General features: G+C 44.5%; 1 long non-coding RNA gene across 1 annotated transcript in view; it reads right to left on the reverse strand.

Annotated features, from left to right (window-relative positions):
* Positions 1-9,157: 9,157 nt before the first annotated feature.
* The window catches only part of LOC144148726 (uncharacterized), a 47,986-nt gene continuing 31,058 nt past the window's right edge, over positions 9,158-26,085 (reverse strand). The window contains exons 3-4 of the long non-coding RNA XR_013318039.1: positions 13,261-26,066; positions 9,158-9,353 (exon numbers count right to left, since the gene is read on the reverse strand). This is a non-coding gene — a long non-coding RNA (uncharacterized LOC144148726). The remainder of the gene's footprint in view (positions 9,354-13,260; positions 26,067-26,085) is intronic.

Genomic DNA, 26,085 nt, shown 5'->3' on the forward strand with positions numbered 1-26,085 from the left:
GTCGTGTGTGAACTGCTTGAGGGAAAACGCTGGGCCGACTGTTTTTAGCTTTACGATGAAGACGCCGACTCAGATCCTTTCGCTATTCGGGCAATAATTTTTCCAGTGAGCTGTTCCTACCCACGATACACCGAGCCTTGTTCCGGGATGTCCTCACCAGCCGAATCATCTTTTAACCATCGCCTCCATAAATTTTCCTTTCCACCGGATGCCTGTGGGATGAACGTTTGAAGCGCGTGCAGTACGCGCGCGCTCACTGGTTGGCTAGCCTCTTCACTAAGTGGCTTAGAGCCACTTGGCTTAGACGCCTTCATGTCACCGGTCTAATGGACTAGAATGATGTTCGCGTTCGTCCGAAATTCACGCACACTCGCGGTTATTAGGCGTTGGGTGTACGGGTTGGCCAGTTTTTTTTTGGTGCAATTTGCCCGCCATCCTTCAACAGGTCTGCTGTTATCTGATCTTCCCCAGGTACTTTGCCCCCTTGCATTTCCTTCAAAGCCTTCTTCACTTCTTCTGTCGTTACTGCTGAGATGTCTACCTCCTCTGAACTATTTCCTCGTTCGGTATTGTCCTGCATGTCGTCCCTAGTGTGCAGGCCTCTATAGAAATCCCCGGCTACTATAACTGTTTTAGCTCTATTAAAGTGACATTGTCTTGCTTGTCTTTAAGCGCATACATCTTAGCCAACAGTAAAATGGAAAGTAGAAGAATTCAGGATTACGCTGCAGAACCGATATGCAGCTCTAACCTTGGAAGCAATGTTTACGACACAGGAAGCTAGCGACAATCTTACGGGCGATATTACGGAGTGCGTGGTAGACGTCGGAGGTACGACGGCTAGAGACGATACTGGTCAACGTTCCCATGACACGAAAGATTTAATTGGGAAACAGCAAAGCAAGAAAATCATTACCCCAGCTGAAAGAATAGAACCAGCGGAGCTTTCGAAGTTAATCAGTGAGCCTAGTACAGCTCACATAAGGAAGTACAGTATGGACAGGGTTGAGCATGCTGTAAAAAATGGAGGCCAACTTAAAGGAGTGAAGACGCGTCTGGGCTTTGGGAACCCATACATATTGGCTAACAACAATTCTGGTTGTTCTGCTAACCTGTTCATTCGAGTAAGAAGGATTCGTTCAAATATTGTTCCTATAGGTGAGCTTACAGATATCGGTCCAAGATTTTTTATCGAAAGCTGCTTGCCCGGTTTGGGGATCGGGGTCATATTAGCATCACGAAATTCTAGTGGAAGATGCTACATTCATTGCTTCTTTAAAAAATGGCAAGTTAGGCTATCTAACTGCCGTCCAGTTTGTGAACATTTCATTTTTGTTACATGGTCTAGCTTTTGGGTGGAAGACGTTATCACGTCCTGCTTCTTCCTCTGTCTTCCGCCTAGGGGATTTCCTCGTCCAAGGAGGGGTTAAGCGTCCCGGAGTACTTCGGGTGCCTTTCCTGCTCTCCGTCTGGTATCTATCTCCCAAGGAGGTGTCGAATGGCCCAGCCAGTTTGAATAAGTGGCTAAGTGCCTGGTGAGCTGGGTAATGTTGTTGGCCTGCTCCATTTTCGGGTGTCTTGAATCTAGAGGTGTCTCGGAAGGGACTAAGTCCTACGTAGGCTCATAGCGCCCTGTCACCGATCGCATAGGTGTTCCCATCCGGATCCTAATAGCTTGCAAGCAAGACATTCGATTTTATGGTTGATGTGGCTATCCAATTCCTTTTCTGGTCGTTGTGCTTGAGTGCGCAATCGCCATGTGATGCCGAAAAGAACTTACGGAATTTGCTGCGAATTAGAGTCGACGGCTGGCATCGGTTTTTATGATTCGATTCTTGTTGATTTCTTACATCACCCAGGCGCTGTTCTATCTCTTGAGCTAGGTCAAGTGTCGCGCAGCCGGGCAGATCCTCCGCTCTTCGTGCCTCCCAAAAAGCGTGCCAGTCTGTAATGGCCGTGTACATGCGCTCTCGTGGAGTAGGGTGTTTTAGTGTCGTGTGTAGCTGCGTTCTGAAATGATCACTGCTTTGGGGGCCATCTACATTGCTCCAATCTGTATGGCCGACTCTGTAGGTTTGTGTGAGGTCCGGTGTCACGTTGTACACTCTTTCTCTACTTTCTTGGTAGTTCCGGTCGAGCTTTGAGCGTCAGCTGCTTCGATTGAATAAGATCATCCCCTTTTTGCCATCCGTAAGATAACTCCTTTCTTTGTGTGGTGAAATGTTATCTCTAGTGATTATGATGGGTGAGGCAGAGGTAGCTTGTTTCGCGGTGAGGACCAGTTATCAAAAATTTGTTTGTTTCCTGGGGCTACTTTAAATGACTTACCTGTTAAATACAACTATTCGCGTAGGTCTTTACAACGTCCTGAAGGATCAGACCGCACTTAAAGTGCGTGTGTTCGGCTTATATGTTTCACTGTGCTAATACTCCATGGTCGTGGGGTGTTTGCAAGAAAAGATATCCCCAATATCTGGCCCACTTTCCGGGTTCCTGTTGCGCAATAATGTCTGAGTGATGCTCTGCTTGTTATAGTAGTAGCTGTAGTTCCACCCGTTTTCGAGCAAAGCCTAAACAATTCCGACCTCGTCTTTGCTGCGCTTCTATACGTCGCTATGTACCAACTCGCCCAAACCAATATTCTCCTAAACAATTCAACTGCCAAAGCATGACACCCATTCTAGGAGCCTTCATCGGGGATGACACATATGTGGGCATTTATTGGATCTCTTTGTGCAGCCGGGTATCTGACACTTGACAGCATCTTGTAGTGCATATTTTCAAATTAAAGCTTGTATTATGGCCAGGGCGATGAGGATTCATTATGCTGCTTAGGTGTATTCAACCTTATGCTCCGCTACCGCCCTTTCTAGACGTTACAGCTTCTCCTCCGAGGAGAACTTAGGCCAGTGAGAAACTACCGGATGGTGTGGGTTGGGGGCTTTCTGTTTAATTAAGCGGGGGCTCCTCTCGCTTCGTAGGTAGTAACATATTGATATCTTTTCTGAAGGCGGCGTTCTCAGCTCGTAGCGCGGCCATTCCGAGGCACATGCCTTGAAATTCGCGTGCTAGGTCAAGTCAGCGAAAAGGCTGCGATGGAAGGGTGTGGGCAATGAGAGGGAGAATGTTTAGGTGGGATTTCGGAGCAAGTAAGTAGAAGCGCTGTAACCGCTCACAATTTACAGTGGTGGTCTTCAACCTTGTTTGAGGACAGCTTTCTAGGTGCTTTTGGGCCCCGTCCTGTGGTGGCTTCAGTCTGGAGGCTGCCCCACCTTATGATGATGGTTGGTGCTTAATGGCGCAAGGCCGACGAGGACAAAGAGCGCCAGAGAAGTTATTTAATAAAAAGAAGTCATTACCACAAAAGGTAGGCATAAAACGTGTAAACCTAACATAGTAAAATCAATAAAGATAATGGTGATGGCTGGTGTATAGGGCCAGATTTTATTATGCATGATAGGAAATGAGGTTTAAAAACTTAACATCTGACAAATACATAAACACACGTTTCACAAAAACCATGGCATCGTCAGCCAGAAACAACGATGGGTGTAGGGGAATATGTTGTCTGTAGAGTTCTCAGAAGTGTTTGTGTCGTGTTGTGTCAAGTGCCTTGCATTGTATGAGTATGTGGACTACGGATAGGCCCTCCCCACACCTGCTACACAGGGGTCTTGGAGATCCCGTGAGCAGGTGCTAGTGCGTTACATGCGTATGGCCTATCCGTAACTAGCTAAGGTAACATCAATGTGCCTGTTGTGTGAGTCAGTAGTGTATTGTCCCAAGTGTGGTTTTATTACGTGTAGTTTGTTGTCTATCTGTTCGCTCCAGTCTGCTTGGCAAGTTTTACGGAGTTGTTGTTTAATGTGTGGCTTGAGGTCTGTGTAAGGTAGTGTTGCCATGTTTACTGTGTTTCGGAGTGCAGCATTGGCGGCTATTTCATCCGCCACTTCATTACCGCCAATGCCAGAATGGCCTGGCACCCAACACACAGTCACCCCAAGGTTAGAAGAATAAGCTACCATAATTATTTTGAAGACAAGAGAAATGACATGGTTTTTTGATGACTTTCCGGATGATAATGCACGGACGACGCTGAGCGAATCTGTATAAATGACGGGTGTAGGAATATGATGTTCAACTATGTGACTTACAACCAGAAATATGCCATAGGCTTCTGCCGTAAAAATACGTGTATTACATTCATTGTTCTACATGCTTCGAAATTGGGACCATGCGCAGCACAAGACACTGCAGTAAACGTTTTAGATGCATCGCTGAAAAACTTTGCAGCCCTGCATTTATCCTGTAGATATATGAAATGGTGCAAAATCCCACTTCTTGGTGTCTTGTTCTTATTGTATTGTATGAAAGACAGATCACATGACACAGGACGGAGATGTCATGGTGCTACAAGATCAGTGTGAGATGATTTGAATGTGTCTAAGAAGGAGACCTCCTGCATAGTCACCTCGTCCCTCACTCTCTGCGAGAAGGGAACAGAAATTGATGGGCGGTGTAAAAAGAGTTTAGTTGTGGACGTACCATTAAAAACCGGTTTAAAGGGATGGTTATTCATTGATGACATTTTGGAGGCATATAGAAGATCAACATAAATTCGCTGCTACGCTAAGCACCATTTGTCGCACTCAGCATAAAGACTGTGGACCGGACTGGTACGGAATGCCCCACAAGACAGGCGAAGCCCCAAGTGAAGCACTGGGTCGAGCATTTTAGGTGCTGTTTTTGTGGCTAACCCATACACAACGCTTCCGTAGTCCAACTGTGGCCCCACCAACGCGGCATAAAGTCTAAGCAATAGTGGTTTGTCTGCAGCGTATGATTGGTGAGATAAGACTTTTAGAATATTCATTGTTTTGAGGCAGTTTTGTTTGAGTCGTTTTATGTGAGGGATGAATGTGAGTTTCTCGTCAAACACCACACCCAAAAAACTGTGTTCTCTTTTTACTGGAATCGAGTCACCAAAGAGTTTTACGTCGGGATCGGGCTAAGTTTAAATCCATTTTCATCTGCCCAGCGGTTAAGTTTGTGTACGCCAAGCTGGACGTGACGTTCAGAAATGGATATGATACATGATTTGAAAGATATTTGAACGTCATCTACATACATCAAGCAGTATATGGTTGGCGGCAGTGCCTTTCGGAGAGAGTTCATCTTAACTATAAACAAGGTGCAGCTCAATACGCCACCTTGAGGCACGCCATTCTCCTGAACGTGAACGTTTGAAAGTGCCGAACCGACTCTGAAACGAAATGTTCGTTCAGACATGTAACTGGAAAGAGTGTTCAGCATGTTACCTGTTACACCATAGGATTTTAGGTCTGCAAGAATGCCATAACGCCATGCCGTATCGTAAGCTTTCTCGATATCAAAAAAACGGTCATGAAGTACTGTTTGTGTATAAAGGCATCCTTAATGTAAGATACCAGTGCAACTAACTGGTCGTTTGTGGATAACCCTGCCCGGAAGCCTGCCTGGCAGCTCTCGAGAAGACCATTGTACTCAAGAAAGTACACGAGCCTACGGTTTATCATCTTCTTGAAGAGCTTGCACAGGCAGCTCGCCAAGGCTATAGGATGGTAGCTTGAGGGTGCCACGGGTACTTTCCCTCCTTCAAGAAAGCCGCTACTATGGCCTCCCTCCAAGAGCGAGGGATGTGCCCCTAAAGTCATATGTTATTGTATAGATGTAGAAGTGTTTCAAGGGTGTCTGAGTGTAGGTGTTGTATCATTGTATATGTAATGTTGTCTGGGCCTGGAGCTGAGGGTTTTCACGTGCTCAGAGCAGCCCTCAGCTCATGTAGTGGAAACAGGGAGTTGTAACAAGTCTGTGATTGGTTGTTGTCGTGTAGGGACTTCTTTTCACTAGAGTCTTTATACTTCAGGAAAGTGTTTGTGTAGTGTGCTGAACTGGACACGTGTTGGAAGTGTTTTGTGATCGCTGCCTCACGGTCGCTGCCTCACGGCCCTTGCCTCACGCTGCCTCGCGCTCTTGATCGCTGCCTCACGGTCCTTGGTGCTCTGTTCCTGGCGCTCAGGGAGGGCAGTCCGTATTCCGTAATGGAGTCACAGAAAATCCAAGCCCTCATCCGGAACCGTGCGCAAGAGTGCTTGTTTCGATACCTTTTCGAAATACGACGGAGGTGTCTTGCTGTATTCAAACCCTCTTAGGCAGCCCAAGAAGCGGGAGAGCCTGGGTTTGATATTACGTTCGTACATACATCGTGCCTGTGTCCGGCTTTCCAGACTGCTGCACAACCCTCCAAATTGGGGTGAGAGGGCGTGCACCGGTAATTTGTTGCCCTCTATCGCACCCAGAAGGGGACTCGGTGGTTTTTGAACAATATTAGCACAATGTAAAAACTTTTGGAACGTTTGACGACCACAATGGGTCCTGGTTGTTACTATATATGCGGTCCATCACTTGTTCCGCGATGTCTTCTGAAACACTGAAGATGTTTTACACGGGGTATAAGGTGGTACGCCAGGTGAGCGGCTCTTTCTAATCGGTGACCACTGAGCTCGATGAATTTAATTTCGACGTATTTAGTGACATATTCTTCTGAAGATGTGCTAATTAGGAGATAATTACCCACGTCGTGTACCCCAATTTCATCCTCACTTTTTGATGTTCCTCCCGTTTGGGACACAATTGCATCTGCTCGAGTGGGTTGCGAGAAGAGCGCGAGCCCTACTCGGAGGCGGCGGACACTATTCACACGAGAAAGTGGGAGAGGTGATACCGACGGCTGGCCATTCGGGAAACGCTTTATCTTTCTCCAGTGCTCGTGCGGAACCAGAGATTTTCGTATCTGCAGTCGGACCCCGTGATTTCTCGCGCGAGGTGATGGCCAATACTAGCACACCCCGGCTGCTGTAGCTACTCCGAATCGGTATCGTATCTGTCCACGATGCTTTCCATTTTGGGTAGTGAGCTGAGCGGCAGGGCCCTAAAGAGGAAGAGAGCTTCAGACTCGTCTATAAATTTTTAATCCGGGGGATCACATACGCTGTTCCATACCTTTTTCTCTTCCTTAACGAGACGAGGAAATGGATGGCTTCTTCCGCAAAGCATTCGCCGCCACCCTGCAATTGCCGCACAGCGTTTACTCTGGCATACTTGGGGAAACCTGGAAATACAATACGACAGTGCAACAGATGGAAGGCCACCGCAGTGGGCAAGTCAACCACCTGGTGCACTCCTCTGCTGGCAGACGTCTCCTAGGAAAAGGAGATCAGCCCTGCTCCAGAGCTTACGTTACTGTGCAGCATTAAATGATCAATCAGAAAGCATACCCTCGTTGAACCCAACTCAAACAATATGCACCCATCCTTCCATACCGAAAGATGCCTGAATCGAACCAAATCAGCAGATAAATTTTTTCCCCGTCCAAAGAAGCCCTTTATGACAACGCTGAAGAGTATTGATAAACCGAGGCATTCACTACCACTTTTATGCGCTATAGATATTCTCCTCGGCTTGCTGACCTCACCCATCGTAAGCGATAGCAACATCCAGCTCAAGAGTCGGCAATCGCGCTAACATTACACAAATGCAAATACCGGACATTGCATTCTCCCATTGGGAAACGGCATGCGAAAACTTCACCAACTGTCTGACTTCGGGCCAGACACACGAAATTATCGGTCTAAATTGGCCATCGCACACGGTGTAGTTCCACCGGTTCTATTCCCGGCCACTGGCGGGATACAGACGTCTTTAAAATGTGGCCTCAGCAATTGTCACCCAGGCGTACGACGTATCCTCCACAGAACGAGTTCAGTCAAGGATAGTCGCATAGCCTTCAGGGAGCTTATCCAGAATTACCGCCTCTCTCACCGCAATCTCCCCCACCCCCAATTATCGCTCAACTTACAGAGAAAACGCCTCTGTCATCAACTGGCGTTACCTCGAAATCCGTACCCTGCAGAGCCATCCTGCATCATATCCACCACTCCTTCTGCCCATCCACCCTCGGCCACCGGTGCTCTGAAAGGGCCGTGGTGCATCACTAAATGTGGGTTTGTGCGGAGGACCCATTCCCAAGAATTTATTCCTCTGACAACTGGATCCAGGCGTTTTACCGGTCAGACCTCCAGCTCCACAACGAGCTCGTTATTCGAGCGGCTGAATTCGTCGTAACCCTGAAATCGGCGCCCACCACGGCCTAATGCATTATATAAATATAAAGTTATTTCTCGACCCCTTTCTCTCTCTCTCTCTCTCTCTCACCGCAACTTAACAGAACTCATCTCTTGTCAGCTGTCAGGCTTTTTGTGGGGATTGAATCTGCTATACAACATGACAAAATGCTGGCAATGGGTAGTGCAGGGGCTTCTTTTCACCTTGAAATACATCACCATGGTTATTCACCCGTTATATTTTGGGGGCTCGGGTTCCTCAGTGTCCCCCGTCACTGTGATAGTGGAAGGTGCCATATGCGCCGAGAATACTCATTCACCGGAACCGCACAAACTAAATACACATTCTGCCATGCAGCACTATCCATCACAGAAAATGTTCAGCTTTAGCAGATTTCGTCCTGTATATAAATATGTTACTGAAATAAGTTTCATGTTTTCCATGGCTCACGTTCGAGGTCTTATGTCATTCGGCATAGCTGGAATTTTCTGTTCTACTTTACGACGGGTACAATGTTAAAACCTGTTATGGGTAATTTATCGCGATTTCGTATTTCAGAGCTACCCTGAGCTGTATTTCTCAGCCTATGGTTCGAAATTGCTGTGTTTATACGACCTCAATCAATGATCACTTCACAATATTCAGTGCGGTGTTTATCATCGTTGAACCAGGCTGTTATTCGGCCTTCAAAATGTGTGTAGTCTGGAGGGGGGCTTCGGCTTCTGGGCCGGATTTTGTTAGGAAGAGACTTCTTTGCTTCTTTGAGAGAACAATGGACGCATTTTTCGCCTACACAGCATAAATGCGTGAGTTGCGTTTTGATCATAGGTTATTGCCATTTGTTGAGTATGAATGGTGCACAGGAGGACAGGATACATTGAGAAAAATTGTTAACTATTATGTGTGTGACCCCGCCTTATGCTGCTTTGGTAATAAAAACGAACACACCTCGTATAATTAAGGAACCAACACGCAGCATAAAACGATTTGTGGAGACGTTTTACTTGTTTTATTGGAATAAAACTAAATTTATAAATTTCTGCACTCGTAGATGTGCGACCTACAAGCTGTAGCATTATTCGGTGGTCCAATGAGGCACTGCGTGTGTCTTGTGCAGTCGTAGAACTCGTAGACACATTGTCTATACTCTCCGCCCTTTTTTACACGTAGAAGACACATAGGTCTTACGTCTGAAAAAAAAGAGAAACGTTGGATCAAAAACTGAAACCTGTGTCCATAAACTGTGTGAAATAAATACACAAACTTGGAATGTAGCCTCGAATGTCCCCATGATTCAGTATCCAGCGTGGTAGCAAGTTGAATCGAAGAAAACTTGAAATCTCGATAGTATTGAGAAATAGCCTTGCAAGGGAGCAACCAACGGCAACAATGTATCGGTAGGTGTAAACTCACAATTCTATAAAAAAATTACCCGAACTCTATACTTCCACGCCCGGCTTGCCTGATGCCCACCCAAATAATAAGAACGGGAATACCTTGCTCTATTACCTCGAATCAAGCTGGACGAATTTTCAGGCAGTAAACTCAGTTGTGCGACGTGGCTGTGAGATAAGCGGCAGGGTCCATAAAAATTTTTACCCTTTATGATTAGGTAGGTAACTGCAAAAGCGAAGAAGAGCTCGGCTGTTTTTATTATACTTTACGTTGTCGAAAACCATCATTTTTTAAAGAGGAGCTCGGAGGAGCTTCCCGCATTTAAATCAACAAAAAGGGCGGTTCAAGCGACACACACAAGCGTGTATATGCGAAAACTTGTTTAAGACATACCGCCTACACATTAATCTTGAGATAATTGCAACTTGACAATAAAAACGATGGGCGCAAGTAAGCAATAAAAACAATAATTTAAGAGCAAACAAAACCTTTGGATCTATCTACTCAGGAAAACGCGAAGGTAGACGAGCGGACAATAAAACGAACTGTCCACAATATGTCAAATTCATTAAGTTCGTTTCTTACAGGTTAGACGGACAGCCCAAGCGGCAACCACATTTCGTCCTACATGTTCTTCAGTAGGCAGCAACCTTAGGCATCGACCTTAGGCATTATCGACCTTATCATCGACCTTAGGGATTGCTGAACCTTTGTGCCTATTTTTATCGACTTAAGCATCGCCCTTAGGCTTAGACCTTAGCCATGATTGACCTTAAGATTGACCATACACATTGCTGAACCTTTGCGCGTACTTTGCTTATAAAAACATTTTCAACCTTCACAGCCGTACCACAAAATTTTTTATTCGCTCATGCAGTGTTTGAGCTGTAAATATTACCAAGGGTAAGCAATAAATATTTGTGAATTACACCATGAACCAGGTGATATTCAGATTACCTTATCTTCAGATATTTTACAGATGTATAATGATGTGGCATGAAATTTTAATCTGTCTAAATTTCAAGGTGGTGTAGTACTGTACAGAATACCCTCCAATAAATTGGAAGTGGTCGTACTAAAATGTTAAAGCGTGTCTCAACTGTGCCCTGTGAAGAATGTAAACAGGAGCACCGAATCGTATTTTGGGAAAAGGCAACCGCTCGTAGGAAGATGTGGATGTGCAATGTATGCGTTCTCGTGTGAACTAGCATTCTGCATCTCTATGGATGACGACGCACAAATCAATGTCACAGGAAAGAAACGGCGAGAAAGTGAGCCACAGCGACGAGTCTCATGTAGCTAAAAATGTCGCTCGTTGTCACCGGCGCCTGCAGGGCGTGGTAATGCAGCAAGCTGCGGCGTTGGCCCGATGAAAGCAACATAAAGTTTAACATTACGCTCTACATCAAACCGAGAGAGGCTACCACTAGGAGCACACTTTCACGTTTTTAGTAATGTCTGACCTTCCTGCGTAATTTTTTCGTATAATTTTACTTTTCTTCGCACAGCATATGACTCGGTTTTAGAAGCTTCAGCTTCTTTTCGCATAGGGCGCCCAAGTTGATTAAGGAACTTAACAATGCCTGTGGGCAAAACCTGGATTGAGGTAAAGCCACGACCACTGATTGCCTTTTACAACGTGGTTCCGCACAAGAGATACAATAAATGTGAATGTTCAACCAAGTAAACAAATTTGATCCGGTCATAATATTGCAGTCAAGTTTCGACGGCTTTGCAAACCTCTTGACGGTGGCAGTTGCTCCCTATTATCTAATGTATTGTTTTTAGTTCAGGCCGACGTAGCAAAACCATTGTTGAACCCGCAGTGTAAAGACATGCTGCGTGACACATTTTTCACTGGAAAACTGACGTGGCCATTAGCACGTTGACTAAGATGATGCGGTTCGCAGTGATTCGAGTGGCTAAGAATAGATAGAGGGAGGCGGAGGTGGAGAAGAGATTCGATTTACAATATATGTTATGAGCTGAAAACGTTGGGGAGAAATTGTAAGCACTCGCCCCTCAACCACACTCCACCTAGCGTCAAATCTATGCAGTTTAGTGGGCACAGGTTGGTTATGAAGGGCATTTGGGTAATCGCAGTGCCAGGTGTGTACGCGTGCTAACTTTTTATTGCTTTCCAGCCCACGCGTACAAGACAGGAAGCTTCGTAGTAAGATGCCCACAAGCGTGTGGCTCTTGTCGCATCGCAGCCTTAACAAGCAAATGAGCATCAGTGACTGAATTAGAGGAAACATAGTGCATTAAACAGAAGCTCTGCGCTTGCTTGTACCAATTTCTAAGGAGGGTGGACACCGAAGCCAGCCGGGCTAGGCTGTTTTTCGGATGTTTGCGTGCAGAGCCGACTAGTGTTCACAGAAATCGGTCACGGCTTCAGAGTTTTCAGGTCGTGAATGTTGTCCACCAGTGCAGGTGGAAGTGTTTCTCAGGAACAGGAAGAATTTTGAAACTGGAACTCGCCTTTAGTCCATTAATTCGGCAGGCGCATATTCCTTCTAGTACATTACGAAGGGCATTTAACAACGCCAGGGTCGCTGCGTTTGTGAAAACATTTCCTGTTAGCGCGCTACGAGCGCTGGTGCGTGAAAATATATGTATTTCAGACTGCCTAATAATTTGGAAGGATTCCACGTGTATTTTGTGGTCATTTTCAAAGAACCCACAATGATTCAGGACTCTTCACCAGGTGAATAGCATGTGTTATAAAAGACTTCCAAATATTGCGCAAGGTGAGGATTCATTGTGTTTGTACCTTTGAAGGAATTATTACTGCGAATTGGAGAATAAGGATTTGAAATTGCACAGAAGAAGGAACTCTTATAGAACTCTTCTGCATTCTTTTACTCCAGTGGGCGGATTTGATTTTTGTATAATACTAACAGCGTTCCACAACCCAAGGGCCGTGAGATTTGTGAAAACCTTTGCGGTTCGTCCTCGTAGTGTTGACTTTTGAAATTGTGAGTATTTCTCCTTGCAATAGTAATTCGCAAGAACGCCGCCTATTTTTAAATTTTGGGCGAATTTTCAATGAACACACATTGATTAAGGAATCTGCGCCAGGTGAATAGGGTGTTTATTAAAAGTTTTCCAAATATTTTGTCACGTCAAATCAGTGTGCGTTTGAAATTTTCACACGATTATTACCTGATAAAACAGGAGTAATAATCTGAAACTGTACAGAAGGGGACGCAGACTTGAGACAAGCTGTCGCAGCACCGTGAATGCCGGGTGTAAGCAATATCTCCTAGGAATATATTGATAATTTTATGTGGGACTACGCTTCTAACGTGCCACCGCTTTGACCGGGCCTCTGCGTGGCATGTGCATCGCATTCGCATACGTGGCATGTGCATCGCCTTCCTGCGCATACGATTGGCATGTATTCTGCCGAAGTGAACAGGTGTGCTATGTTTCCAAAGTGCACGCTCTTAGAAGGGTACAGAAAAAAAATTCTCTGCTCCAACGAACGCAATAATCAGCTTCGTCAGCATTCAACGGTTGCACTGTCGAGTGTTTGATAAAAACCCAAATACCCTAGAAACAAAAGCACTGCAACACCATTTGTTTTCATGGTTGCCAGGAAACATCACTATAAAACAAAAATATCACCGGAAGAATTGTTTTCAATTTATGACGATAAAGTTCAACAAATAACAAAACAATAAAAATTGAAACTTTTACCTGAATTGTTACCGTGTCTTGAGGTAAAAAAGACCGCGCATTGCCCTTTGTGGCCAACATACAATAAATACTCTTTCAAAATCACTTCCGTTTTGTCTGCAATAATAAATATGGTTAGTGCTTCGCGATGTGCATTTCAGTATTACATATTTCCTGCGCTGATGAAGGAACAGTCTGATTCTGCAGATATTCATTTCAGTGCAAAGATTACAGGGGCTCGGCTTGTCATCGTACCTAAAGCGTCAGGTGAGAGTCACCTGCACGAACGCGGCATACGATTGGCATGTGAGTGATAGTCACGACTGATCGTTAGGACCGGTTTTGGCGTCGCACGCTGGTCGGAGGATGACTACGATGTGTAACTGGTGAACCAGATGCAGCCATGCCATCACTCCGACCATCGTGAGATCACAGGCAATGAAAGCCCCAAGGTTTCGTCATAATGACGTCACCGTGAAAGTTCCTTTCAAAGTCCCGATGGAGGCGCCAGTTGCAGTTCCGACTACTTTGTGCGGAGCAGCTCTTCGCCACAACCGCGAACTGCGGGCTCTCCGTCGACAATACAAACATCTGGTAGATGCATGTTGCCAGCGCTACACACAGCCACGGACCAGCGTTATCGCCTGTGCTAAATGCCCCTACACAGCTCTAGTGAACAAATAAAATACAATGTATAACGTATTAGCACTATTCGTTTTTACTTCAAGTTAATAAGTGTGTTTTTCTCGCATTTCTCTTGCACATATAGAAATAGGCCCGCGTGCACCTAAAGAGGGAGGCAACTATGCACCGAAATCAGTGGCCGGAGCGACACCGACGACGCATCGAAGGCACGCATTAGACCATGTGTCTCAAATTAACGGGTATGACTGGTCATGGCGACCTTCGTAATGGTCAGTCGCACGCCAATCGCATGCTGTAGTCATGCGTGTGCTTCCCGCTTAACGCAGAACGCGGCGTTAGGCACCAAAACACATCCTTCGAAAAGCTCACCACTTCGCCTGCTTCGGATCGAGCATGGGTTTCTGGGTAACGAAGCCAATTGAAATCCCATCGCACCACATAGGCACAGGTTCTTCAGACGCAAAGGGTTGGGGGTAATCTTTGTGCTGTGGCGTTGCCATGGAGGGTGCCGTTGGTTGGCCGCAAATAGCAACTCGACAATACAAAATAAGAAAAACCACGAAGTAACGCTACATTTAATTCGAATGAATAAAAATTTCATCAAATGTCTTTTTATATATTCGGTGATGGTGATGTTGCTTGGCGCCTTAGCTTTAACGCCACTTCGCCATCACCTCGCCATAAAAAAACGGTTACGGTATTTTTGTGCTAGTCCGACTTCACAAATCTTCGCATCGGCTCTTTTCCCACCAACATTATAGCCTTATTTTTCTAAAGTGTACTCCCTGTCATTTCAACTCTCCGTTAACCTTAAAGCCACTGGCTTCTGGAAGCTGGAAATCTCCCTCGCTGAGTACTGCACACTTACCTCTGCACTACGCTAAAGTAGTCCCCATGGCTTCTGGCTTCATACAAACCTGTGCACAGTTCTTCTTATGTCTGCTCGCAAATAAGTTTGTTTCTGCGCAAGGAACCCGTTCGCGCTTCCAGAAGCCATGCACTCACTTTGATATTATCAAACAACTTTGCCATTATGATCTGCCTCTTCCCAATTCTGTAGATATCTGAGTATTTCTTTGCTTCCGTTTTTGTCTTCACGTTCCTTCTCTTTGATTTTTTCACTTCATTTTTTGTGGCCATGGTCATTTCCCCTGTGTTTCCGGGTTTCATATACTTATTTCTGATCCTTCGGGTTCTCTTGCTCCACTGTACGCGCACGCTTTCATGTATAGGTACCGTGACACTCTGGCCACCTATCTCTGGTCATCAATATTTTTAAGTCCTCCTTCAAAACATCTTTTGCCCGGACATTCACTCACTTCGGAGGAAGCCTACCCCTGTGATCCTGCACTGCCTCATGTTCCGACCAACCGGCATAGCTGAGAAGGGAACGCCGAAAATGCCATGCTGGGCTGTTAAGAGCTCCGTTCTTTCCGTGCCGCCGCTCGGTCTCGCACTTGGCATCTTGACTATTCATTCACAAGCATTCATGGTGATCATGAGGGTACAAACCTCTAACGGTGGCCTTTGACGCCCTGGTCTCTCTCCGGCCCATGGGCTCCCTGTCTCTCTACCAGGAAGGAAGCAGACCATCTCGTCACACGACGCCGACGGCGACACGTATACATCGGCTGATCGAACGCCCGCGTGATGTGCCTGACTCGATGACCGAACACGTCGACAATCTGCTGACGGGAATCAAGCGAGAAGTTAAAACTGCATCCCGAAAACATTCCTTTTGTAATATAGAGTGTATTAAACATAGTAAGGTTCGTGAAGTGCCCACAACCCTACACTAATGGTAATGCGATCAGTATTTCTTCTTTCGATGCTTCGGCCATTCGCTTTGGCCGTATGACCGAATATGCAGTTGTGAACTTCATATTGGCGTGCTATAACCAACGCTTGTAAGCTCAATTAGGAGCAGGAGAGGAGCTGCGAAAGGTTTACATCAACATCTACCAAAGTTTATAGCAAAATGCGCAAAAAAAGCACGATGAGCCCTTAAGCCGAAGGGGGAAATCACAGTCGCAGCCGAAACAGTGCTGTAGCTGGAGACCAGCTATGGTTGGGCTTCATAGAACCTTACTGCGCATATGTTATTCAATAAATGCTCACGCAACCAGCCTGAAATACTTTGAATCAGACCGAAATCATTGGTGAGACACAAAGCGGTGGTGTCAATCTAGTACACAAGTTGTTTGCACGCAATCTGCTGCATTTCCTGTGGCGCAGTTCATTAAAGTCGTACACAAACTGTTGCCATCAAACCACATCCAAGCACCGGGCTCCGGCACCTCGGTCAGGCGTGTGGTAGCCTGGACGTGAGCAGCTAGCAAATATTTCTGCATTGGAGAACACAAGAACACCGTGTCAAACCTAACTGGTTACATTATTGGCGAGAGATGAGCCGAACCAAGACAGGAACAATGCCATGACGCTTGAGGTTACAGTCCATGACTCGAGCAGAGTGACAGCATTGATTCGCTGTTCCAGAACGCTTCTGTGGCTCTGCGCTCGCTTTACCCCACTTATAGCCATAGAGATGACGGTCAAACAAGTTCTCTCCCTGCTTTTTGCACACGGTGGGATCATAGTACAGGCATATACAACACTGTTTTCAGAGTTTCTTAGGGGTAGAAAGAAGGGGCACACGCTAACTCTGAGAAAGGGGAAAGAGTAGTTCTCCAGAGCTGCGTCCGCGTCCTTCTCACAAGTCTCGACTCCCGGCGTCGTCCGCGGCCTCAGTTTAAATCACGCCGACAGTAAAGCGCCCTTGTGCCGGCCGATCTTCAGCCTTTTGTGTTATGTTGGCTGTTGCTGCAAGCTTGAGTAACCGAATAAGAGAGGCCCACGCGGAGGGCGCACGTAGTGCTCTGCTCTGCCCCAAAGCAAAAGAGCTCTGCATGAAGCTTGCAGCACAGCGGCGCGCTAGTTTGTGCTGCATTTTTAGGCTAGAAAAACTGCGAGTCAAAGACTAGACTAGTACAAAGAGCACGAGACGGGCGTAGTTTTTTGTACTAGTATTGTCTTTGACGCGCAGGTTTTTTACTCTAAAAATGCCGTACCAATTTGTGCAACAACACGCTCTACTGAGGAAATCATCGCGTTGCTCTCATTGTCAATTTCGTGCAGCAGCTGCATAAAGTCGTATTCCAATTCCTCCTGACCTAGTAGGCTCCACAGAATGTTTCTATCTACATTGTCGTAGGTTCACTCGAAATCCACAAATGGTATTCAGAATGGTCACTTTTGAGAAATTGAGATCCATACGCATTGGGTTATGAAAAATAGGTCGTCATTTATGTGCCTGACTCACCTTAATGTATTTTGTATTTCCCTCAGTGCGCCGTTCCCCTGTACCCGTGCTTGAAGTTCAGCTTTTATGGCACGCATTGTCAGCATATATGCAAAGAAGGCAACGGCAATATGCCTGTAAGAGTTCGCTTTTGTCCTGTCTTGCTTACCTTTATTAATCAGTTTCATCCTGCTCTTACGTCCATCGTCTGGTACTTCATTATTTGTTACTTTTTCGATTCCTCCAATCAGTTGGGCTATGTTTTTTGGGTACAGGAGCTTTACCAGCCGTGTAAAAAGTCATCCATCTATGTTCTCGTATTAGCAGGAACATTTTCTTTGGCTTCTTTCCCGTTTAGTTTCTCCTACTTAAGTTCCCTATCCGTACGTGCCTCAGTTCCCCTACTCGACAAAGGCGTTAATCGCTCTCCGCTGTTCCAAGCATAGCCTGCATGAATAAGCGAATGTGGAGTACCTCCCTTTCCTCTTTGACCACCTCATCTTCACCATTTGTATGAATAATTTGTATTTCTTCACCATTTTTCTCATTTTTGCATCGTCCCAAAACATTGTTATCGCGCCTTAATTGTCTTCTCATGTATTTGGTACTCATGGCTCACTTCCTCTGTTAAGATTTGCGCTCAAGGTTTTGCACTTTAAGCTCCAGTTGGCAGTGCCATGTCCATTTCAAAGTGATTTCCTGTGTATGAATTCCAACTCGCTTGGCCTCCCTCTGTTCTCTCCACACTTGCTGTCTGTATATTATTGCTTTCTTGATAGACTTCTTGTACGAGCTTCTTGCCTTTCCTTTTCTTTTCCAGTAGTTGCATTCCCTTGCGTTCCTTGTATATTCTTGAGTAAAACCAATTTATTTGCGGTAAAGCCAATCTTTAAAGGGTGTCAATTTGCTTTACGTCTCCTGGTTTTCGCGATATTAGCGATCGGCTTATTGTTTAATTTCAAGTCGTGAGCTAACGTTTTCGAGATTTGGCCTTTGATTTTTAAAATCTAAATTATCTGTTATCCCACGTTCTTCAAGGGGTACTGACACAAAATTCTGAAGGCGAGATAAATTCGGAAATAGATTGGCGTGAACGCACATACGTCATCTGCAAAATATCAGTGGCGAGAACAGCATACAACATATTTATAAATAATTTTAATGTGTGCGAAACGCAACCGAGCAGGCAGCAGAGGACCACGCGCAATCGACATTCCTTGAATATTTTGTAAATAAACAACATCACAATAGGTCACGAGTTTGTGTTTGCCGCTTCCGCACTGCCGGCGTTTTTCTGCGGCTCGCCCGCCTCGCCGCTCCAAACGGAGGGCGGAGCTTCTGCCCTCGAGAATGAACGACCCAATGGTTGGCGATTTCGTCGGCTCATCGGGCAGCTGGCCGCAACCACAGTTTACAGCGATTCCAGGCACTCTGTTTTTATTTCTTTTTATTTACATTGGACGCGAAAACGCACCGTAACGCGAAAAGCCCACTGAGCGAGCTGCACGGTCGCTGTGCAGGCGGCGGCCACCACCGCTAAGTGGTGCAGGCCGGCGCAGGTAGCTCGAGTGATAGTTCGTTTCCGCTGCACGAAATTGTACCAAAGTCCCAACAATGGCAGCTTATATGAGAAAGGAGTTAACGATGCGATGGCGGGTTGCATTTAAAATAGTAATATGCCCCGCTTACGACAGAGGGAATCAACTATCCACTGCAGTGCTAAGCCGAACACACCTGCAGGTGGACCTGTAGGCAGACCGGCCGGCTGCTCCCAGCGCGCGTCTTGTCACCAACTGTCTCGAGCGTCGCGCGTCGTTCTTTAGAAGCGGTAGCATTTGCATTCGCAGCACCTGCGTCATGTCCACGGTCGCTTTTTAATTAGGCGGCTCACGAGATCAGTACGCGGGGGCATTCGTAGAAATTGCCGGCGATGCGGTATCGACAGTGCTACGGCAGCTATGCTCTGTTATATCCCTTCGACGGTCACGTAGTCAGCTTTGTTCGCACAAAATCCATCGTTTCGCGGCAGCCGGTGAAATCGAAACTGCTACTGGCCGCATTGACAATGCCTCCAATTAAACAACCGTCGCAGGCTGAAGCAAAAGAGGTTTCTACAGGTGATAAGTAGGTTATTAGCTACTTATCGCAACAAAAAAAAAACAAGATGCAAAATGTTTTGTCAGTGCCCCTTTGAGCTCTTTCCTCTTATTTTGTTCATTTGCATTACCGTCAATTTTTCATACACTTCTTCCCATAAGAGACTGTAGTGTATACTGTGCTGCTTTACCCTCGTTGCCATGTAAGTTGCCCCTAATATTTTTTTCCTCTCTGTTTAAGACAATAAGATTATGTTCCTCACAAATATTTAGTAACAATTTACCATTGTGGTCTGCGTGTTTGTGCAGGTCCTCAATTTGGGCATTTATTTCTACCACTACATTCATCTCTTCCAGTTGACCTAACTGATCGAGCTCTGGGTGAATGCAGCTTACCCGTTTTTTATTGTTTTTTTAAACCTTACCTGACATCCCCTGACACCAGATAATGACTCCCACGAGTGTTTCTCTTCCAGCTAGCGTGCACTCAACCCAGATACCTTCTTGGTATATTTCGCTTGCTTGGTGCCAGTGGTTTTCTTGTGATTAAGCATGCCGACTCCTCCCACTTTCCTAATACTTTTTCTTTACAACCTTGCCGTACATATTCATGCATTACTTGGGATTTCACTAAATATTTAAGAAAGGTTTATGTAAAGCCTTCTACTTCGTTTTTTTTTTCATTTGTCTAGTTGATTGTAAACCTCTATCCTTTCCTTCGGGCTCCACCCCCGCGCATGTTGATGGAGTCAATCTCCACCAATCTAACCTTTTTCACTTCGGGTAATTCTTCTTCGATGTTTCTGGTAAGCATCGGGCACAGGGGTATTGTTGCTTATCTCTTCGCTCGCCTGCATTGCTATCTCATGCCCCTTTCTAACCTTCCTTGAGCTCTGTATGTTAAGTTACGCACTTTCCTTGCGCTATAAATTTGACATCGATTTTCATTGCTTACCCATGCCGAATTTTTGGTGCGATTGTTATTTCTTGCTTCTTCTCGAATGCTCGTGGCGACATCAAAAAGGTACCGCACATACCGCTTGTCGGCTCCTCACAGGTACCCATAGACACTAGGTGACGTGTGCTGTCTCTAAGAAGGGCCTCCTGACTGCCTGCACGATCGCCAAAACACTCGAATGTTTAGCGGCAGCGGCGATCCGTCTTAGATAATATACGTTTCAACGCCAGACAAGGTACCACTGCCCCTCTAGCCAAATACTTCTCGACAATTACCAACTTTCAATTGTCGCGCAAGGGCATTAGGTTTTGTTTAGCTAATTTCTGCCTGCTCTTCTGTACAGACAACAATAAATTATCTTCGCATCCTTGCGTTTATCCTTGATTACCAATTACTTTCATATTACAACTGCATTTTGATAAAAAACCAATTTAGCTTGTGTTAGCATCCACTTCGCATAATATCTCACTGTGCTGTCTTATTGGTCTGATATACGTTTAAATGTGCATAAACAGATTAATCACAACCGGAATTCAGTAAGCATATTTACAAGCACCTTGAAGCATGAATGGTGCATTTCGCATTCAATATTCATAAGCTAATACTTAGCGTCTTCGCGTGATATATTTCCCATCCCTGTTCTTGTATTTCTAGTTTGATAGAGCAAGCCACCGGGAAGGTACGCATAGGTTTATTGAAATACTTTAAAAACGCTCGAGCAAATTAGTCTTAGTGATGCTCCTTATGCAAAACTATCCCATAAACGAACCAAGCTGGGTGCTAGTCTTTTTATATGCTTTTATTCTTGGAGGTACCCAGATTTATTGGTTTTACGCGTTTGAAAATGAGTTCAGCAAACTACATGCGTTTTTGAATGGCATACTACTTAGGATCATAGTCTAAAATACAAACTAAAAATTTGTGTAGGTGTATACCGCCCTTGTTATTAGTTAAAATACCAATGCTTGCCTGAAGAATGCGTCATTACCGAAATTTAAAGAGTGTGCCAAAACGTTTTTTCCCATGTACCCAAACGTGAATGCACAATCTAATGAAGTGGCCCAATTGGCACGATTATATTCTCCGCGTCCGAAAGGCAGTACTGTACTTGAAAATAGCGCAATTCTCAGCTCGTGCACGCAGGTGATAGGTCACGTAAATAATTGTGCATACCAGAAACAAATCATTGTTTATGGCTTCTTCTAAAATATTTTAGCAGAATCATTGAACCACATTCAAACACCCACCGGTGTGACGGATCATGTTAAAAAATGGATGCTACACTGGGGGCTGCGTAGTTACAAAAGCATCCAACTTTTTTGAACGTGTTTGGGAAGGTGTCATTTTTTTAAATAAACTGGTTCCCTAGAAAATGTGTTAATACAATTTGACTTATGCGAACATTTCTTTTTTTCTACACAAAACACCTTCTATAGCACTGTGTAAGATGACTTGCCAAGTGTGACAGGCGATCATGCCAGCTAGTTTTCACTTTCGGCTTGAAAAAGTTTTTTCATCAACCAAAATTGCAATGTACGACAAATCTCCAGCCGAAATCTAAGGTATTTGGAAATTTACGCGAGCTCAATCCGTCCATTTGTACAACGCTGTGTGGTGTAATGAAGTTTATTCAAGGATTCTAAAAGATGTTCTCGTTAGTGCGTCGCAGTTTCTGGCTTCGTTATTTGCAACAGGATTTCGTCTTGAAATTGCAAAATGTAAATATAGTCGTCATTACTTTTATAAGGAATATAAAGATCTACACTGACCTCGAATACATCTTTATGCAAGCATATAACTACATCTCTGATTTCATAATTTCTGATCTGTTCTATACCATTTCTATGACTAACATTTTTCTGTGCAGCAAGATGACGGCTTACATAATAAATAGCACGAGAAACTTCATACGATCACCACAGCGAAGGGCACGGCTGCATACCCTTGGAAAGGAGTTAGTCCTATTTGTTACAAGCAATACTAAACAGTTACGTCATCGTCTATGAAATAAGACCTATGTAGCTGCACAGAAGATCCATGGTAGAGCTGATTATACAGTTATTATTAATGGGACGCAGATCTTGCAATTTAAGAAGGAAAATCCACAGCCGGCGCCAAAAACACCAACCTTTCTTGTACTTTCAACCAACGATGTATTCCAGACGATGATCTAGGATAAACCATTTTGGAAATATGCTTTGGTAATTGACCACTCATGCCTTTTTTACAAATAAATCCCTGTGTCATAGACGTGTGCGCCGGTGTTCAAGGCATAATTTGTAGAAGGGGATCACAGCACAGGTATTTCTCTGTACCTGCTGCATTGTTTCTTCAAGCCCAATGATTCATCTTAGTCGACGTTGAAGGGATAGATTTTTCAGGGGAACCAATTCGATTCGTGTTTCATAAAATAATGAACGTAAGGATGTTTTTACCGCAAGATTTGTTATGCAAATGCCTTATTTAGTATCACGTGATATACAGTACAGAGTAATGGGTCAGGTATTCAATCTGCAATTTCTGTCAATTTGATGGTGGAGCTCCTTGGCTTACCGCGTCAATTATCACACCAGTAATACAATATTCACGACGTTAACACTGAACTACATATGTGTTGTTTTCTTAGAAGAATGGCTTAGAAGAAGAACAGCCAGTTGCATCGTTGCATGTTTTCCGAAACAGAACACTTAAACGTACTGCGGTGTCATCAGTAACGCGTGCAAGAACTCCATATCATTGCCGACGTGAGCGTGACCAAGACAGTAATACATTGGTGACGACCGAAGAGGGGTTGGGTAAGTTAGGTTGTTATATATATTTTTAAATATCACCGCATGGACTAAGTATTACCTCAGATCCACGTTACCTCACCCTCGTTAACCACTGCGCGCATTCTCCCACATTAGCGTTACATTTCGGAGACGTTGGTGGAAGGGAATGCTGTGGCAACTGAAATAGACGTTAATGCCAACACTCGGAAATTTTTGAGTGAAACATCCCTCCTTTTTTCATTTACCCTAAAGGTTAACCATACGTTACGAAAGTATCATGCACAACCTCATCCGCGGCTCGTTTCTGAAGTAAAGATGTGTCAGGATGTTTTGTTCAATAAAGAAACCCTGAACCATGCTTTTAAGGTAAGCTTATCGTTCTGGGGCGGTATTCTCGTGTTTTGCCCCTTTTGTGTCCCTTTCGAGAGTGTCCCTTTTGAGTAAGCTCTGATTGGCTGAAAGCGAACACCCGGATGTGACGCATGCAAGCACGGCGGAGCTATGAACCGTGCCTACTCGGAACAGACGATTTGGAGCAGACGATTTTTCGTAGCGTTATTCTCGGTTTTCTCGCGTAACAATAAACACATAAAAGATACTCTGATACGGTTTCAGTTCTTTAAAATGCGTTTGCAAGAACAGTTATGCTATTTGAAACAAAGGCCCACTGCTTAACCGCAAGTACGTCACGATGAAAGGCACGCAAAAGGGACAGTTACGAGAATACCGCCCTTGGTGTATTCCTGAATGCGGCAATCCCGATAAGAATAATTTCAGCCCGGACGTCATCCAAGCTAAATACACAGATGCAAAATGCTGCATCATCTCATTCACCACCCCACGATTTCATAAAAAATAGTTTGATTCTTTTTGCAATATTTTGTTTAAAAATTATTTGGAAAAATAAGTTTCCTCAAATACTGCTTTTTTTACCCTTAACATTGCATCACCCGTCACTTGATCACAATTCCGTCAGGCGACTTTCATCATGTGGCACAATAATTGTACCATGCACCCTAGTTACCCCTCATCACTAATGGCCGGGCCATTCTTGAACTGCTGTCAAACAAACAACGTCTACGTTCAAAGACGAACAGCCGTAATTTAAGCACAGTGGGTGAAAGCGAAAGCGCAATCGGGATTTCGAAAACGCATTCAGGACCCATGCAGACTTCAGTTACAATATTTTCCCCGTGGCGGAAACTGCGAGGATGATCACAACTATTAGGATGCGTTTGGAATTTACATTCTTCGCAAAGCAATTTCTTAGTTCCTATTTACATAGTCATTCTTCATGCAATATCGTGAAATTTAGCTACAGTTGATGACGCTGTTTGTAGAAGCCAATTTTTTGTCATTGTGAAGCATTTTGGGTGTGTTTCGCAAAATATTTCGTGTGGAACAACCTCAAACAGCAGCCTCAAATGTCAAATCACTTGTGGCGTTCAAGATCATTCTGGTTCATCAGAAGGTGGAAAAATATTTTGCAAAGTGCAAGACAATATCGAAGTGTCAATTGTTGTGTGCTTCTTTTGCGAAGCCGTGACAATATTTATTATCACTAATTAAAAATAAATACTGCGGTCATCTCGGCCGCGTACCATATTTTGCAGCGCGTCATGTAAGGCATATTTTGGTTTATCACAAAGAGGATCCTATTTATTATTTCCTTTATTCTGCAGAAATCGCTGCTATATATGCCACAAACGTTTAGTGTCATAATATTCGCATCAATGTTTTCACAGATGCGCTAACGTCGCGGTAAAAAAAGAGCGAGGTGTTAACTCTCACGGTTTTAGTGGGAAAGCAACGGTTACTATGTTCGTCAAAATTTAGCGTCTATGACACCAAACACATGGCTGCTGGGTAATCAAAAGACATTACAGATGTCACACACAAGATTGCCGACTGCCCAAATGCTGCATAAATCCATAAAATGTACGGACTCGTAGAGTGACGTTTCTGAGAATTTTAAACGCTCAAATGTTCAGTTTGGCAGCCATTTTGAAGGGCTGCTTTCAGGCGTTGTGTTTACTGTCCGTGAACAAGCACGTACCGGCGGTCGCCCCTGTATGCATTGCGGAAATGTGGCGACCTGAGTCATAACAACATCACAGAAAGGCAAATTCTTGTGATAATAAAAAGAGGACACTTGCCCAAAATAAACTGGCCCTCAAGATTTCGAAATTACCGCATCATCAGCAGTGCTCAGGTTTCCTCGTAGTTTTTAAGGACGTGTGTTGTATTGTTTACTCACAATGTTTAGCTACGTATAGTTAGGCGGGCAGAGGTGATCTAGATATTAAAAAAGTCTGTTGGCTGAACTCATTTTCTATGGTCCTGCTCAAAGACTCAAAGCAGTCGTTGTTGCCTTTTTGTTATCGGTGTTTCAGGACACAAAAAAATTTATGAACAAGTCGGCACAAAAAAGAACACCGAGATATGATAAGAAGTTAGGTAATGCGTTTTAGGACTCATATGTTGATAATCTAATTGTTATGTTATCGGCTTAAAATTTTTTCAGGCGACCTTCTTTTACCATATGCGGATTTCATTGCAATTTTACACGGGAGTATTACTTTATCAAATGGCGTTTCTGACGTTGGTATCTGGAAGTCGAAGCACTCTTGATAAGAAATATTTTCAGGATTGATAAACACTAGAATGCATAAAATTGGATAACATTCGGTCCTGTCAATATTTTACTTATATCCTTTGCAACAAGCATGTTGCACACAGTGAGAGTATCTGTGAGCCCCTATGCTTCGAAGACATCACAAAACGAATGTTTTCTTCGTCGACGTCTTGTATTACTAAACAAATAAAATTTTCTTTGTCTCCTCAAGCTCAGTTTGTCATCAACAATTTCGTATTAGTATTTGCTCAGTTAGTTAGGGCATTTTAGGTTTGAGGCTTGCCTCGCCAGAAAAGTCTCAAAAAATTTACTAAAAAATATCTAACTCCTCTTAATGTATCTCATATCCAGAGCAGCATGGTAGTCTTTCTGTGTCTTTGGGCTTGGTAATGCACCAAGTGTGCCTCCATATTGCCGTAGCTGTCTGAAAACAAAAGATGTGT

Source organism: Haemaphysalis longicornis, unplaced genomic scaffold (assembly GCF_048455015.1).
Source record: "Haemaphysalis longicornis isolate Haplotype H1 unplaced genomic scaffold, Haemaphysalis longicornis Haplotype H1 scaffold_8, whole genome shotgun sequence".
NCBI lineage: Eukaryota > Metazoa > Arthropoda > Arachnida > Ixodida > Ixodidae > Haemaphysalis > Haemaphysalis longicornis.